The sequence below is a fragment of the Theropithecus gelada genome, unplaced genomic scaffold (assembly GCF_003255815.1).
Source record: "Theropithecus gelada isolate Dixy unplaced genomic scaffold, Tgel_1.0 HiC_scaffold_15910, whole genome shotgun sequence".
NCBI lineage: Eukaryota > Metazoa > Chordata > Mammalia > Primates > Cercopithecidae > Theropithecus > Theropithecus gelada.
The window spans coordinates 415076-432136 of record NW_020257670.1 but is presented as its reverse complement, the minus strand read 5'-3'; the positions used below and the strand labels follow the sequence as shown (position 1 = coordinate 432136).

At 40.6% G+C, this 17061-nt stretch overlaps 1 pseudogene; it reads right to left on the bottom strand.

Annotated features, from left to right (window-relative positions):
- Positions 1–8718: 8718 nt before the first annotated feature.
- LOC112617220 lies at positions 8719–9589 on the bottom strand (annotated as a pseudogene).
- Between the last annotated feature and the right edge of the window lie 7472 nt (positions 9590–17061).

The window sequence follows — 17061 nt, the reverse complement described above, 5'->3', positions numbered from 1 at the left end:
GGGTTAACCTGGAGTATGAACACATGTGACTCTTGGTTCTCACCATGGCCCAGTCAGTGGCCCACTTGGCCTCTTCCCCTCCTTTTGGTGGCCCCATCAGCAGCGGCATAAGAATCTAAAGAGAATTTTAGACCAATATCCCTGATGACCATTGAAGCAAAAATCCTCAATAAAATACTGGCAAACCGAATCTAGCAGCACATCAAAAACCTTATCCACCACGATCAAGTTGGCTTCATCCCTGGGATGCAAAGCTGGTCCAACATACACAAATCAGTGAATGTAATCCAGCATATAAACAGAACCAAAGACAAAAACCCACATTATCTCAAGAGATGTAGAAAAGGCCTTTGACAAAATTCAATAGCCCTTCATGCTAAACACTCTCAATAAGTTAGGTATTATGGGATGTATCTCAAAATAATAAGAGCTATTTATGACAAACCCACAGCTAATATCATACTGAATGGGCAAAAACTGGAAGCATTCCCTTTGAAAACTGGCACAAGACAGGAATGTCCTGTCTCACCACTCCTATTCAACATAGTGTTGGAAGTTCTGGCCAGGGCAATCAGGCAGGAGGAAGAAATAAAGGGTATTCAATTAGTAAAGCAGGAAGTCAAATTGTCCCTGTTTACAGATGACATGATTGTATATTTAGAAAACCCTATCATCTCAGTCCAAAATCTCCTTAAGCTGATAAACAACTTCAGCAAAGACTCAGGATACAAAATCAATGTGCAAAAATCACAAGCATTCTTATACACCAATAACAGACAAACAGAGAGTCAAATCATGAGTGAACTCCCATTCACAAGTGCTTCAAAGAGAATAAAATACCTAGGAATCTAATTTACAAGGGATGTGAAGGACCTCTTCAAGGAGAACTACACACCACTGCTCAATGAAATAAAAGAGGACACAAACAAATGGAAGAACATTCCATGCTCAAGGATAGGAAGAATCAATGTAGTGAAAATGGCCTTACCACCCAAGGTAATTTATAGATTCCATGCCATCCCCATCAAGCTACCAATGACTTTCTCCACAGAAATTGGAAAAAACTACTTGGAAGTTCATATGGAACCAAAAAAGAGCCCGCATTGCCAAGACAATCCTAAGCCAAAAGAACAAAGTTGGAGGTATCACGCTACCTGCCTTCAAACTATACTACAAGGTTACAGTAACCAAAACAACATGGTACTGGTACCAAAACAGAGATATAGACCAATGGAACAGAGCAAAGCCCTCAGAAATAATACCACACATCTACAACCATCTGATCTTTGACAAACCTGACAAAAACAAGAAATGGGGAAAGAATTCCCTATTTAATAAATGGTGCTGGGAAAGCTGGCTAGCCATACGTAGAAAGCTGAAACTGGATCTCTTCCTTATATCTTATACAAAAATTAATTCAAGATGGATTAGAGACTTAAATGTTAGACCTAAAACCATAAAAACCATAGAACAAAACCTAGGCAATCCCATTCAGGACATAGGCATGGGCAAGGACTTCATGTCTAAAACAGCAAAAGCAATGGCAAGAAAAGCCAAAGTTGACAAATGGGATATAATTAAACTAAAGAGCTTCTGCACAGCAAAAGAAACTACCATCAGAGTGAACAGGCAACCTACAGAACAGGAGAAAAACTGCAATCTATCCATCTGACAAGGGCTAATGTCCAGAACCTACAAAGAACCCAAACAAATTTACAAGAAAAAAACAACCCTTCAAAAAGTGGGCAAAGGATATGAACAGACACTTCTCAAAAGAAGACATTTATGCAGCTAACAGACATGTGAAAAAATACTCATCATCACTGGCCATCAGAGAAATGCAAATCAAAACCACAACCATGAGAAACCATCTCATGCCAGTTAGAATGGCAATCATTAAAAAGTCAGGAAACAACAGGTGCTGGAGAGGATGTGGAGAAATAGGAACACTTTTACACTGTTGGTGGGACTGTAAACTAGTTCAACCATTGTGGAAGACAGTGTGGCGATTCCTCAAGGATCTAGAACTAGAAATACCATTTGACCCAGACATCCCATTACTGGGTATATACCCAATGGATTATAAATAATGCTGCTATAAAGACACATGCACACGTATGTTTATTGCAGCACTATTCGTAATAGCAAAGACTTGGAATCAACCCAAATGTCCATCAATGATAGACTAGATAAAGAAAATGTGGCACATATACACCGTGGGATACTCTGCAGCCATAAAAAAGGATGAGTTCGTGTCCTTTGTAGGGACATGGATGCAGCTGGAAACCATCATTTTCAGCAAACTATCACAAGAACAGAAAACCAAACACCGCATGTTTTCACTTATAGGTGGGAATTGAACAACGAGAACACTTGGACACAGGAAGGGGAACATCACACACTGGGGCGTGTTGTGGGGAGGGGGTAGGGAGGAGGGATAGCATTAGGAGATATACCTAATGTAAATGATGAGTTAATAGGTGCAGCATACCAATATGGCACATGTATACAAATGTAACAAACCTGCACATTGTACACATGTACCCTAGAACTAAAAAAAAGAAAAGAAAAGAAAAGAACACTAGTGGTGAAATAATTCTCAGTTTGAATAAGTACGTTGAATAAATGCACTTAAGTGAAAAAAAAAAAAAAAAAAAGATTCTAACCCTTCATTTTGCTGACAGCCCCTGCAGATGAAAATTTCCTTCCTATCATGTCTGCAGAGCTCCAAGTCTAGAGGCGACGCTGCGGCCAAAGCCAGCCACGGTGCCTCAGCTGTGCCTCTCCTCCAGAGTGGGTGGCTGCCCCAGCACGTCCCTGGCACATGGGCATGTGTAACAGACTCCTGTCCCATGCCCCTAGCACATGAACGTGGCCACATCTCCCCAACCACTGAGCCTGCAGAGCATGCACAGATGGGGAGTTGACTTTAATGGCATTCCTCCTGTCACACCCGTCTATGTTAAGAGACCACCAAACAGGCTTTGTGTGAGCAATAAAGCTTTTTAATCACCTGGGTGCAGGTGGGCTGAGTCCTAAAATAGAGTCAGCAAAGGGAGATGGGGTGGGGCAGTTTTATAGGATTTGGGTAGGTAGTGGAAAATTACAGTTAAAGAGGGTTGTTCTCTTGCAGGCAGTGGTGAGGGTCACAAGGCGCTCGGTTAACTCCGGGGATTTATTGTCCAGAAGAAGGAATGTCACAAGGTAATGTCATCAGTTAAGGCAGAAACCAGCCATTTTCACTTCTTTTGAGGTTCTTCAGTTGCCTCAGGCCATATGGATGTATACGTGCAGGCTTGGGCTCAGAGGCCTGACATTACTGTCTTCTTATATTAATAAGAAAAGCAAAACAAAATAGTGGTGAAGTGTTGGGGTGGCAAAAATTTTGGGGGGTGGTATAGAGTGATAATGGGTGATGTTTCTCAGGGCTGCTTCAAATGAGATTAGGGGTGGCTTGGGAACCTAGAGTGGGAGAGATTAAACTGAAGAAAGATTTTGGGGTAAAGGGTGACATTGTGGGGTTGTTAGAAGCAGCATTTGTCATACAGAATGATTGGTGATGGCCTGGATGCTGTTTTATTTGAATTGAGAAACTAAACCGAAAATACAAGGTCTGAATAAGAGAAGGAGAAAAACAGGTATTGAATGACTAAGAATTGAGAGGACCTAGGACATCCAATTAGAGATTGTCCAGGGGGTTCAGCATAATTATTTGTTTTGTTGCTGAGTTTTTGGGCTCTATCCTTGAGTTTTTTTATGTTGTCATATAACAGGCCAGATTGATTTAGGTAAAAACAAAGCTCTTCATTTACAAATGTAGAGTCTTCCTTTTTCAGCAGTAAGTCAAGGACTATTCCTATCTTTTTGTATTAATAATAACAAAATAAAACAAAATAGTAGTGAAGTGTTGGTGTCATGAGGGGAACAGGAAGCTGTTGGCCCTATTTGCAAATTAATTTTGGGGCATAAGAAAAACTAGTGTACACGTGCTTGTCCAACTGATAGATAGACACATGTAGGTGGAGGAGTCACAGAGGAAGAAGAGATCTTTGTAAGGCAAAACTGGAAATGTAAAGTGAAAAGATGAGAGGGAGCACCAAAAGGGCTTGACTGAAGTAATGGGGGCTGTCCCTGAAGCCTTGTAGCAGTACATCCCTGGTTAAGTTGCTGAGACTGATGGGTGTCAGGGTCAGTCCAAGTGAAAGCAAAGAGAGGCTAGGATGAACAGTGTAAAGGAATAGTAAAGAAAGCATCTTTGAAATCCTGCACCCAGACTCTTGGGGATTTAGTGAAGGCAGCAACCCTTAGAGGTTGTAATGGGGATTGATGGGGTAATTGGGTAGAGGAGGAGGTTCCATTTTTAGGGTGTATGAGAAAGCGCATAGTGTCTATGAGTAATCTTTCACTGCTATTCATGGGGCTGGGTATAAGCAAGTAAGAGGAGAGGTTAGGAGAAGAGTCCGAAGAACAAGGGCAAGGTAGCCAAGGATGGAGTGATACGAAGGGCAGATGTCTTAAAGGAAATGAGAGGTTCTAAGAGGTGGGCTAGTAAGGCTTGTAACCTACAAGGAAGAGGTTATGAAAGGACGATAGAATGGGATAAGCCTGTGAGGCTGGAAAGAATTTTTCTTGGTCCAAGAACCATTGCCTTGTGTGAGAAGAGATTGATACACAGAAGTTTCAGTGGAAGAGTAGGTGGGAGTGATAGAGGAGAAAGGAAAATACTGGCTGCTTCTTTAGCTGTCTTATTAGCATAATTTTTGCCTTGAGCAAAGGGATCTGAGGCCCTTTGATGGCTTTGCAGTGAAAGACTCCAGCTTCCTTTGGAAGCAATGCAGCCTTGCGAAGAGCTTTTATTAAAGAGGCATTAATGATGGAGGACCCTTGCATAGTGAGGAAACATCTTTCAGCCCATATAACAGCATAGTGGTGCAGGATATGGAAAGCATATTTAGAGTGAGTATAAATACTGAGTTGGGAAAGGATTTAGGATCTATGGGGTCAGCTAAGTTTCTCTTTGTGAGTTTATGCAATGGTTTTGTTAGGATGGCAAAACCAGGTGTCTAAAGGAAAAAGTACCCAACCATGCCTAGGAAGGAAAGGAGTTGTTGCTTTGTAGAAGGGGTTGGGCTTTGGGAGATTAGCGGGACTTGATCAGCAGGGAAAGCACATGTGTCTTTATGAAGAATTATGCTGAGAGAGGTAATGGATGAGGAAGAAATCTGGGCTTTGGAGGGGGATATGCAATATCTTTTTGAGAAAAATGTTGGAGGAGCAGGAGGGTGTCCTATTGGGAAAATTCATGGGGGGGCTACAAAGTAGAAAGTTGTTAAACTATTGAATAAGGTGAGAAGCAGATGGATGGAAAGGAAGTAAATTATGAGAAAAGGCTTGACTGAAGTAATGGGGACTGTCCACGAAGCCTTGTGGCAATACAGCCCAGGTTAAGTTGCTGAGACTGATGGGTGTCAGGGTCAGTCCAAGTGAAAGCAAAGAGAGGCTGGGATGAAGGGTGTAAAGGAATAGTAAAGAAAGCATCTTTGAAATCCAGAATAGAATAATGGGTTGTGGAGGGAGGTATTGAGGATAGGATAGTATATGGGTTTGGCACCAGGGGGTGGATAGGCAAGATAATTTGGTTGATAAGGCAAAGATCCTGGACCAGCCTGTAAGACTTGTCTGGTTTTTGGACAGGTAGGATAAAAGAGTTGTAAGGAGAGTTTATAGGTTTTAAGAGGCCATGTTGTAACGGATAGGTGATAACAGGCTTTAACCTTTTTAAAGCCTGCTGTGGGATGGGATATTGGCATTGAGCAGGGTAAGGGTGATTAGGTTTTAATGGGATGATAAGGGGTGCATGATCGGTCGCCAAGGAGGGAGTAGAGGTATCCCATATTTGTGGATTAAGGTAGGGAGATACAAGGGGAGGATGCGAAGGAAGCTTTGAACTGGGGAAAAGGGTGGCAATGAGGTGTGGCTGTAGCCCAGGAATAGTCATGGAAGCAGATAATTTAGTTAAAATGCCTCGACCTAATAAGGGAGCTGGGCAGGTGGGGATAACTGAAAAGTAGTGCATAAAAGAATGTTGTCCAAGTTGGCACCAAAGTTGGGGAGTTTTAAGAGGTTTAGAAGTCTTGCTGTCAATTCCCACAATGGTTATGGAGGCAAGGGAAAAAGGCCCTTGAAAAGAAGATATTGTGGAGTGGGTAGCCTCCATATTGATTAAGAAGGGGACAGACTTACCCTCCACTGTAAGAGTTACCTGAAGCGTCTGTGATGGTCCAGAGGCTTCTGAGGTGATCAGGCAGTGTCAGTCTTCAGCCACTAAGTGGGAAGGAGTCAGTCAGAGAGCCTTGGACCAGAGTTCCAGGGGCTCTGGGAGTGGCTGCCGGGTGAATTGGACAGTCTGATTTCCAGTGGGGTCTCGCACAGATAGGATGAAGCTTAGGAGGAATCCTGGGCTGCGGGCATTCCTTGGCCCAGTGGCCAGATTTCCAGCACTTGAAGCAAAATTCTTTGGGAGGAGGTCCTGGACGAACATCTGGTCACTGCAGTTTAGGCATTTTGAAGTTTTGGTGTGCTGGAGATGTGGCTGGGGTTTCTCTCACAGCAGAGGCAAGTAATTGCAACTCAGAAATATGTGGCCACTTGGCTGCCTCTTTTCTTTTATTGTACGCCTTGAAGGTGAAGTTAATTAAGTCCTGTTGTAGGGTTTGAGGGCCAGAATCTAATGTTTGGAGCTTTTTCTAATGTCGGGAGTGGATAGGGTAATAAAATGCATATTGAGGATAAGACAGCCTTCTGGCCTCTCTGGGTCTAGGGCGGTAAAGCATCTAAGAGTTGTTGCCAAATGGGCCATGAATTGGTCTGGGTTTTTATATTTGATGAAAAACAGCCTAAATGCTAACTGATTTGGGAGAGGTCGGATAAAGAAAAAGGAGCATTAATCTTGACTATGCCTTCAGCTCCAGCCACCTCTGTAAGAGAAAATTGTTGGGCAAGTGGGGGGAGGGCTAGTCATGGAATGAAACTGTAAGCCAGACCAGGTGTGAGGAGGGGAGGTGATAGAAGGATTATAGGGTGGGGGAGTATAGGCTGAGTAAGAATTGGGACCTGGCTCGACTTGGTGAGGAGCAGCCTGGGGAGGAGGGGAGAGGTCAGATGGGTCCATAGAAAAGAAGGATTCAAAGGACTCAGAGCTTGGGGTGGAGACCAAAGGAACAGACAGGAGAGAAGAAAGATTTGGGATAAGTCACATTGGGAGCAGAGACTAGGGAGGGACCGATGTGTAAAAGAATGGCTGGATGTCAGGCACCTCAGACCATTTGCCCATTTTTTGACAAAAATCATCCAGGTCTTGTAAGATGGAGAAATCAAAAGTGCCATTTTGTGGCCATTTGGAACCATTGTTGAGTTTGTATTGGGGCCTAGTGGTATTGCAGAAGAAAATAAAGCATTTAGGTTTTAGGTCAGATGTGAGTTGAAGAGGTTTTAAGTTCTTGAGAACACAGGCTAAGGGAGAAGAAGGGGGAATGGAGGGCGGAAGCTTGCTCATAGTGAAGGAGTTAAGTTTAAAGAGAAAAGTAGAGACACGGAGAAGGGGGTGGTGAGCAGCCCTGGGCTGTAATGTGGATGGGCAGTCAAAGCAGGCATTCCCACAATTGACTTGCCACCTAGGAAATGTGGGTGAATGTGTCCTTGCGGTGTTCAGACACCAATGGAATGGGGGTGAATGATCAAGGCAGGCATCCCCGTGATGATCAAACACCAAGGGAAGACTGTCTTCCTGAGTCCGTGACCAGCGCCGGAGTTTTGGGCCCACAGATAAAAATGTGTCTCCTTTGTCTCTACTAGAGATGAAAAAGAACTTGAATTGGAAGGACAGGGAGATTGAATGGTAGTGAGAGAGGCTGGAAAAGAGAGTAAAAAGACCACTTACCTGATTTGAAATTGGCGAGATGTTCCTTGGGCTGGTTGGTCTGAGGACCTGAGGTCATAGGTGGATTTCTTCATAGAGTGAGGGCAAGGACAGGGGACCGGTCTCCTGTAGGAATTCCCCTCTCCTGGGTCTTCAGCACCCAATATCACGGGCGTCCGTATGAAGAGACCACCAAACAGGCTTTGTGTGAGCAATAAAGCTTTTTAATCATCTGGGTGCAGGCAGACTAAGTCTGAAAAGAGAGTCAGCAAAGGGAGATACGGGTGGGGCAGTTTTATAGGGTTCGGGTAGGTAGTAGAAAATTACAGTTAAAGATGGTTATTCTCTTGCGGGCAGTGGCAGGGGTCACAAGGTGCTTAGTGGGGAGCTCCAGACACTTATTGTCCAGGAGAAGGAATGTCACAAGGTAATGTCATCAGTTAAGGCAAGAGCTAGCCATTTTCAACTTTTTTGGTTCTTCAGTAGCCCAGGCCATCTGGATGTATACACGCAGGCTTGGACTCAGAGGCCTGACATCTCCAATGACTTATTGTAAAAGAAACAAGACATCTTATCCTGGGTTGCGACACCCAGCAGCATCTGTTCATACTGCCAAGGGCAGGTAGCACCGTGTGCATAGGGATCCCACTGCACTTGGTGAAATCCAGAGTCCTGGGATCCAGAGCAGCCCAGGGAGCCCTGGAGTCTGGAAAGGATGCAGCAGTGGAGGCAGCGGCAGCAACTCCAGCTCCTAGCCTGTGGTCACTCCTCACAGTGGCCCCAGCCAGCTCGAGGCAAGCTCATAAGCAGCTCCTGTCCTTGTGATTCCTCACAATCATCTTGCTGTATAGCTTCTGCTGCTCCTCCTTGAACATGTCCTTCACCTTCTCCCTCTTCAGGCCCCCATCCCACAGCAGGTCCACAAGTTCTCCCTGCCTGGCAATGGCGGATTTTACCCTATTTGCAAACTGGAAGCATCTTCATCTGCCTCTCTGGTCATGGGAGGCAGGTACCACACACTGCAGACAATGGCCCAGCTTGTCATCATTTGCCGCAGGTACATCACCATCCCTTATTTGCTGCTGTTCCAGAAGGCATTGCCAAATTGATGGTTATACTTGATAGCAAGAGGGTAAACTGTGGCTCCAATTTCAAAACTTCCCTTTTTGAACATCATCACCGATGTATTATTGATGCAGGTTCCTTCTGGGAAGATGATAGGCTTTTATCTTGCACTTCTTCAGTCAGTCTCTTAGCCACCAGGTGGCGATCCTTCACTTCCAAGCACTCAAACCTAATGTGTGGGTAAGTCTTCACCATAGCTCTCTGAATCAAACCTATGTGTCCCCCATGAACTTGACCCACCGTGGCATAATAACCATCGCTGGCCCAGATGATCACATCGATTGGCGAGGTATGAAGCAAGTATCCCGCCACAGTCGTGCCCACCACTAGAAGGCTAATCCCTGTCAAGTCCAGCGCTATCCTGAGCGGCAGCAGTAAGCAGTACAAAATCAATCCTCCTAACCCCCACAGGACCATAAGCTGAAGGGTGATGTACCTGAAGTTGTAATGGGTTCTGCTCAGCAGGTTCCAGGACTCCAATTCCTCTGCTGAGGATTTTTTTGTCACCTCATCATCCATAATGGTCTCCATTCCTTTACGGCAGAAGTAGAAAATGTCAGAGAGCTGGAAATGTGGAGTTTTGTCCAGAGCCTTACTACTGCCACTTTGATGAGTCTCTTTGACGTCTTCTTCTAGTGAAGTGGGATCCTTTGCGATATTTCTGTTGGTGTAGGGCTTCTAAAGCTGGTGCTGCTTCTCCTTGGCTCCTTGCCAGGAGTTGGTTTTTTGAAAAGATTAACAAAATACATAAACCACTAGCCAGACTAATAAAGAAGAAAAGAGAGAAGAATCAAATAGATACAATAAAAAATGATAAAGGGGAGACCACCACTGATCCCACAGAAATACGAACTACCATCAGAGAATACTATAAACACCTCTATGCAAATAAACTAGAAAATCTAGAAGAAATGGATAAATTCTTGGACACATACACCCTCCCAAGACTAGACCAGGAAGAAATTGAATCCTTGAATAGACCAATAACAAGTTCTGAAATTGAGGCAGTAATTAATAGCCTAGCAATCAAAACGAGCCCATGACCAGACAGATTCACAGTCAAATTCTACCAGAGGTACAAAGAAGAGCTGGTACCATTGCTTCTGAAACTATTCCAAGCAATAGAAAAAGAAGGAATCCTCCATAATTCATTTTATGAGGCCAGCATCATCCTGATACCAAAACCTGGCAAAGACACAACAAAAAAAGGAAAATTTTAGGCCAATATCCCTGATGAACATAGATGCGAAAATCCTCAGTAAAATACTGGCAAGCGAATCCAGCAGCACATCAAAAAGCTTGTCCACCATGATCAAGTTGGCTTCATCCCTGGGATGCAAGACTGGTTCAACATATGCAAATCAATAAATGTAATCCATTACATAAATAGAATCAATGACAAAAACCACACGATTATCTCAATAGATGCAGGAAAGGCCTTCAACAAAATTCAACACCCCTTCATGCTAAAACCTCTCAATAAACTAGGTATTGATGGAAAGTATCTCAAAATAAGAGCTATTTATGACAAATCTATAGCCAATATCATACTAAATGAGCAAAAGCTTGAAGCATTCCCTTTTAAAACTGGCACAAGACAAGGATGCCCTCTCTCACCACTCATATTTAACATAGTATTGGAAGTTCTGACCAGGACAATCAGCAAAAGAAAGAAATAAAGCATATTCAAATAGGAAGAGAGGAAGTTAAATTGTCTCTATTTGTAGATGACATGATTGTATATTTTAAAAGCCACATCGTCTCAGCCCCAAATCTCCTTAAGCTGCTGACAACTTCAGCAAAGTCTCAGGATACACAATCAGTGTGCAAAAATCACAAGCATTCCTAAACACCAATAACAGACATACAGAGAGCCAAATCATGAGTTAACGCCCATTTACAATTGCTACAAAGAGAATAAAATACCTAGGAATACAACTTACAAAGGATGTGAAAGACCTCTTCAAGGAGAACTACAAACCACTGCTCAAGGAAATAAGAGAGAACACAAACAAATGGAAAAACATTCCATGCTCATGGCTAGGAAGAATCAATATTGTGAAAATGGCCATACTACCCAAAGTAATTGTTAGATTCAATGCTATCTCCATCAAGCTACCACTGACTTTCTTCACAGAATTAAAAAAAAAATTACTTTAAATTTCAAATGGAACCAAGAAAGAGTCCATATAGCCAACACAATCCTAAGCAGAAATAACAAAGCTGGAAGCATCATGCTACCTGACTTCAAACTATACTACAAGGCTATAGTAACCAAAACCGCATGGTACTGGTACCAAAACAGATATAGAGATCAATGGAACAGAACAGAGGCCTTAGAAATAACATCACACATCTACAACCATCTGATCTTTGACAAACCTGATGAAAACAAACAATGGACAAGGATTCCCTATTTAATAAATGGTGTTGGGAAAACTGGCTAGCCGTATGCAGAAAACTGAAACTGGACCCCTTCCTTACACTTTATACAAAAATTAATTAAACGTGGATTAAAGACTTAAATGTAAGACCTAAAACCATAAAAACCCCGTAAGAAAACCGAGGCAATGCCATTCAAGACATAGATATGGGCAAAGACTTTATGACTAAAACACCAAAAGCAATGGCAACAAAAGTCAAAATTGACAAATGGGATCTAATTAAACTAAAGAGCTTCTGCACAGCAAAAGAAATTATCATCTGAGTGAACAGGCAACCTACAGAATAGGAGAAAATTTTTGCAATCTATCCATCTGACAAAGGGCTAATATCCAGAATCTACAAGGAACTTAACCAAATTCACAAGAAAAAACAAACTCATCAAAAAGTGAGTGAAGGATATGAAGAGACACTTCTCAAAAGAAGACATTTATGTGGCCAACAAACATGAAAAAAAGTCTTGATTCTCTTCTAGGGTTTTTATAGTTTTGGGTTTTGTATTTAAATCTTTAATTGATCTTGAGTTGTACATGGCATAAGGAAGGGGTCCAGTTTCAATTTTGTGCATCTGCCTGGCCAGCTTTCACAGCACCGTTTATTAAATAGAGAATTCTTTCTGCATAGCTTGGTTTTATCAGGTTTGTGAAAGATTAGATGACTGTGGGTGTGTGGTCTTATTTCTGGGTTCTCTATTTTTTTCCATTGGTCTATGTGTCTGTTTTCATGGCAGTACCATGCTGTTTTGGTTATTATTGCTTTGTAGTATAGTTTGAAACCTGGTAGCTTGATGCCTCCAGCTTTGTTCTTTTTGCTTAGGATTGTCTTGGCTATTTGGGCTCATTTTTGGTTCCATATGAATTTTAAAACACTTTTTTTTTCTAATTCTGTGAAGAATGCCAATGGTAATTTAATGGGAATAGCATCAAATCTATAAATTGCTTTGGGCAGTATGGCCATTTTCATGATGTTGATTCTTCTATGATGTTGAACTTCCTGAGCATGGAATGTTTTCCATTTGTTCGTGTCCTCTCTGATTTCCTTGAGCAGTGGTTTGTAGTACTCTTTGAAGAGGTCCTTCACTTGCCCTGTTAGCTGTATTCCTAGGTATTTTATTATTTTTGTGGAAATTGTAACTGGAACATCATTCACAAGGCACAAGAAACAGGCTTTCTTTTTGACTGTTGTTGGTGTATATGAATGCTATAGATTTTGTATCCTTAGACTTTGCTGAATTTGCTTATCAGCTTAGGAAAGTTTTGGGCTGAAAGGATGGGGTTTTCTAGATGTAGCATCATGTCATCTGCAAATAAAGACAGTTTGACTTCTTCTCTTTTTATTTAAATATCATTTGTTTCTTTTTCTTGCCTGATTGCCCTGGCCAGAACTTCCAATACTATGTTGAATAGGAGTGATGAAAGAGGGCATCCTTGTCTCATGCCAGTTTTCAAGGGCTATGCTTCCAGCTTTTGCCTTTTCTGTATAATATTGGCTGTGCGTTTGTCATATATGACTCTTATTAGTTTGAAGAATGTTCCTTCAATATCTAGCTTATTAGAGTTTTTAACATGAAGGGATGTTGAATTTTATCGAAGGCCTTTTCTGCCTCTATACAGATAATCATGTGGTTTTTATCTTTAGTCCTGTTTAAGTTATGAATCACATTTATTTATTTGCATATGTTGAACCAACCTTAGGGATGAAGCCCACTTGACCATAGTGGTTAAGCTTTTTGATGTCTGGTGGATTCAGCTTGCCAGTATTTTATTGTGGATGTTTGTATTGATGTTCATCAGGGTATTGGCCTGAAGTTTTCTTTTTTTGTTGTATCTTTGCCAGGGTTTGGCCAGGATGATGCTGGTTTCATTGAATGAGTTAGGAAGGTGCCTCCTTTTTAATTTTTTGGAATAGTTTCAGTAGAAATGGTACCAGTTTTTTATACCTCTGGTAGAATTTAACTGTGAATCTGTCTGGTCCTGGAGTTTTTTTGTTTGGTAGGCTATTTATTAGTGAATGGCTGCTTTCAATAGCAGAGTTGAGTAGTTGAAACAGAGATGCAAAGACAGTATGGCTTACAAAGCCTAAAATATTTATTTTCTGGCCTCTGATCACATTCCATTTTATTCATGTATAGTGATCAAATACAAAGAATAGGTGTCAAATATTTGCTTGAAGTTTTATAAGGTTTTCCTCTGGTCCACAATGGAAACTAAATATAATAAAGCAAAATAAAATTAATTCTAAAAACAAAATGTTTGATTTGTATAATATTAAATAAGACAAAATTTTTGGATGATTTTATTTTTATTTCTATCTGGACACTTGTGCACCAACAACTCTGGGATGCCATGTGACTTGATGTGAACTTTGAAGATTCAATAACAATGTTCCTTATCATTAATAATGAACATAGTCTCTTCTCTTATGCACGGGAGCCATTACTTTACAATATTTTTGATTCCTCTTGTATTCTCAGTTGCTTTAACCTTAAATGCATGGATGATCTCATAGGTAAACTAACAAAACTGAGAGATCCTTTTGCATGTTGGATTGTAAATTAGATACAGAACATATCAATTGTGCCTCTTATCCAAATTAAAATAAGCATGAAGAATACAGAGGAAACAATTAAAAAATTGAATGCTGAGAAAATATTTAATATTTATACCCCCAATCAATGACATCATTCAACTAAAATTATAAATCCACAGTCACACAACAAATGTCTGCTATGAGTTATCTCCTTTGGCAGAAGCATTATAGAGCTATTTAAGAACTTCACTGAGATGTATAATTTGTGTATCTTTGAAAAAGTGTGGTATTTATTTTCATTGCATTATGACAGCCTACCCATATGATTATGCGTTATGATTATTCTCCTTTTTGGAGCCTTCTCACACTTTACAAAATTAACGTGGTGTATTCTTCATCACCATTTTCTGAAAATGGAGTATTTTCAATCAATGGACCTAGCCAAACAAATAGCCTTATATTCTTTGACATTTTTAAAATCATGGCAGAATTGAGTGCTTTATTTTTTTCTTTAGATTTAAATAAACAAAACAGAAAAAAAAGAAAAAGAAAACCAAAAAAACTACCTGTCAACAAAGTAATTATGATGTCAAAAATAAAAGATTTATTCATAATCATTACAGAAATGCTGAGGGGTGTTTAATTTAGAAGTCAGATATTTTGAAATGAAAAATCTTAGCGTTTTGTGGAAATTCATACTTGCCTTGTGATTTTCCATTTATCTCCTCCCCTCTTGTATTTGAATCGTAGAAGAACTGTATGAGCTATCAGGCATTTCTTTCCGAGGCTGCTGCTTTTTTTTTAAATTTATTATTTTATTTTATTTTATTTTTTTTAAATTGATTTGCTCTTCTTTTGGGTAAATAGGTCTAGAAATGAAAGGATCTAAGAAAAGAAATATTAAATTCAAGAAAAATACTGTTAAAAACTGAGTTAATATTCGAAATGTATTGCAAGTACAATTTGGAATTGGTCTTAATCCTCCAGTTGTTGCCTCCTGTTCAGCTCTGCCTGGGCAGGCTGGCCTTCGTTTGTTTAGAGACTGGCATGATGGATGAGCTGGTACCAGGTCAAAGTGTTTAAGTAAAACCTGGGAGTTCCTGGGTTAGTGGAACACAATTCATGTAAAGCCTTGGGAACATCCAGCAGCTGTATTGCTGTATTACCTTATCAAGGGGACTGATTGACCCAAATGACATCCAATTTTTATTTTTGAAAGAGGAAAAGAAATAATTTGAGGGCATTCTCCCAAACTTTGAACTTGATTCTCATTCAAACAGAAAACTTTGAATTTCTTTCTAGAAAATAGCAACAGAAACACATGGAGAATTTATGGTGAGGAGTACTCTAGGCTCCAAATTCGTTACAGACTTTCCCGTCTGGCCAGAAATGACAAATAGAATCATCTACATTTCACAGGCAAGAAAATAGAAGTAAGGACAGAATAAATGATTTGGGCAAATTGGAAAGGAAGGAAATTGAGCTTCAGTTTTCTGGCATTCTTTGTTCTGCCCTAGAATAGTAAACTTTCAATTGTTTGAAGATGTTGTTTTGTTTTTGTTTACACAGTCCGGATGCTACAGAATACAGAAATTTTACAACATCCTCACATGGCCATCTAGTCAGTGGTTAAAAACCTGTAGTGGGGTAATCCATTTAATTTTGGTATGCTTTTGACTATAAGAAGATTCCTCTTCAGATTAACTGTAATTTCCCTCTTTTATCTTCCATTCACTTGTTGTAATAGTTCTATTCTTTGGAGTCATGTGGAACAAATCTAACATCTGTGTTACATCCAAGCCATTCAAATATTTGAAGATAGTAGTCATACTATCTTTGGATTAAAATGTCTTATGTCCTTTGATGTTTCTTCAACAAGTGTGATTTTAAGGCCCATCCTTACTCTGATCTATCTTCTAGGTTTAGTTTTTTTCTTTTAACTAAAATCCGTTAAAGAAAATGCAAAGCCTAAAACAAAAATGCAATAATTTAGCTATTATTTGATCATGAAAGAGTTGACACAAATTCCTTCATTCTAGATTGTGTGCTTCTGTGAATTTAGCCTAGGCTCACTTTTTTTGAAGCATCACATTACTTAAACTCGGCTTATTGTAAATTAAAATCCTTAAGACCTTATCATATATAATGTTGCTGTTTGATATATTACCTCATCTTTTCAAGTAAGGTTGCTTTTCCAGTCTAAAATGCACATACACTTAACTCTGTTAAATTTAATCTTATTAAACCCAATGTTTTGATTCAGTCTAACAGACATTTTGGAAGCTATTTTGTTTTTATATTTTAGAGACAAGGTCACACTACGTTGCTCAGGCTGGAGTGCAGTGGCCATGCAGATGTGCAGCCATAGAACACTGCAGCCTTGAACTCCTGGACTCAAGGGATCTTCCTGCTATGGTTTGGATATTTGGCCCCTCTAAATATCATGCTGAAATTTGGTCTCCAGTGTTGAAGGTGGGGCTGAATGGGGAATGTTTGGGTCATAGGGGTAGATCCTACATGGATAGATTAATGCCCTCCCTGGGGAACAGGGAGTGACTGGATCTATTAGTTCCCACTAGATTTCCCTTGAGAATTGGTTGTTGAAAAGAGCCTAACCCTCTTCCTTTCTCTCTTGCCATGTGATCTGTATATACCAGCTCTCCTTCTCCCTCTGCGACAAGTGGAAGCAGCCTTAGGCTCTCACCAGAATGAAATGCTGGTTTCCTGCTTCTTGTACAGTCAGCAGAACCATGAGTCAAATAAACCTCTTTTCTTTTTAAATCACCCAACCTCAGGTATTCCTTTATAGCAACACAAACAGGCTAAAATGCTCCCATCTTAGCCTTCTGGGTAGTTCGGACCACAGGCCTGTGCCATCCCACCTAGCTAAATTTTGCAGTTTGATTGTAATATCTAGCATGCACTTTATCCATTTTGAGCCTTGTGTTATCTGTGAATGTGATGACTATGCCCTCTATGTCACCATCCAAGACTTTGGAAATCATTTTGCATGGTAGACGACTAAGGGAAAATTCTCTCCTTCCTAA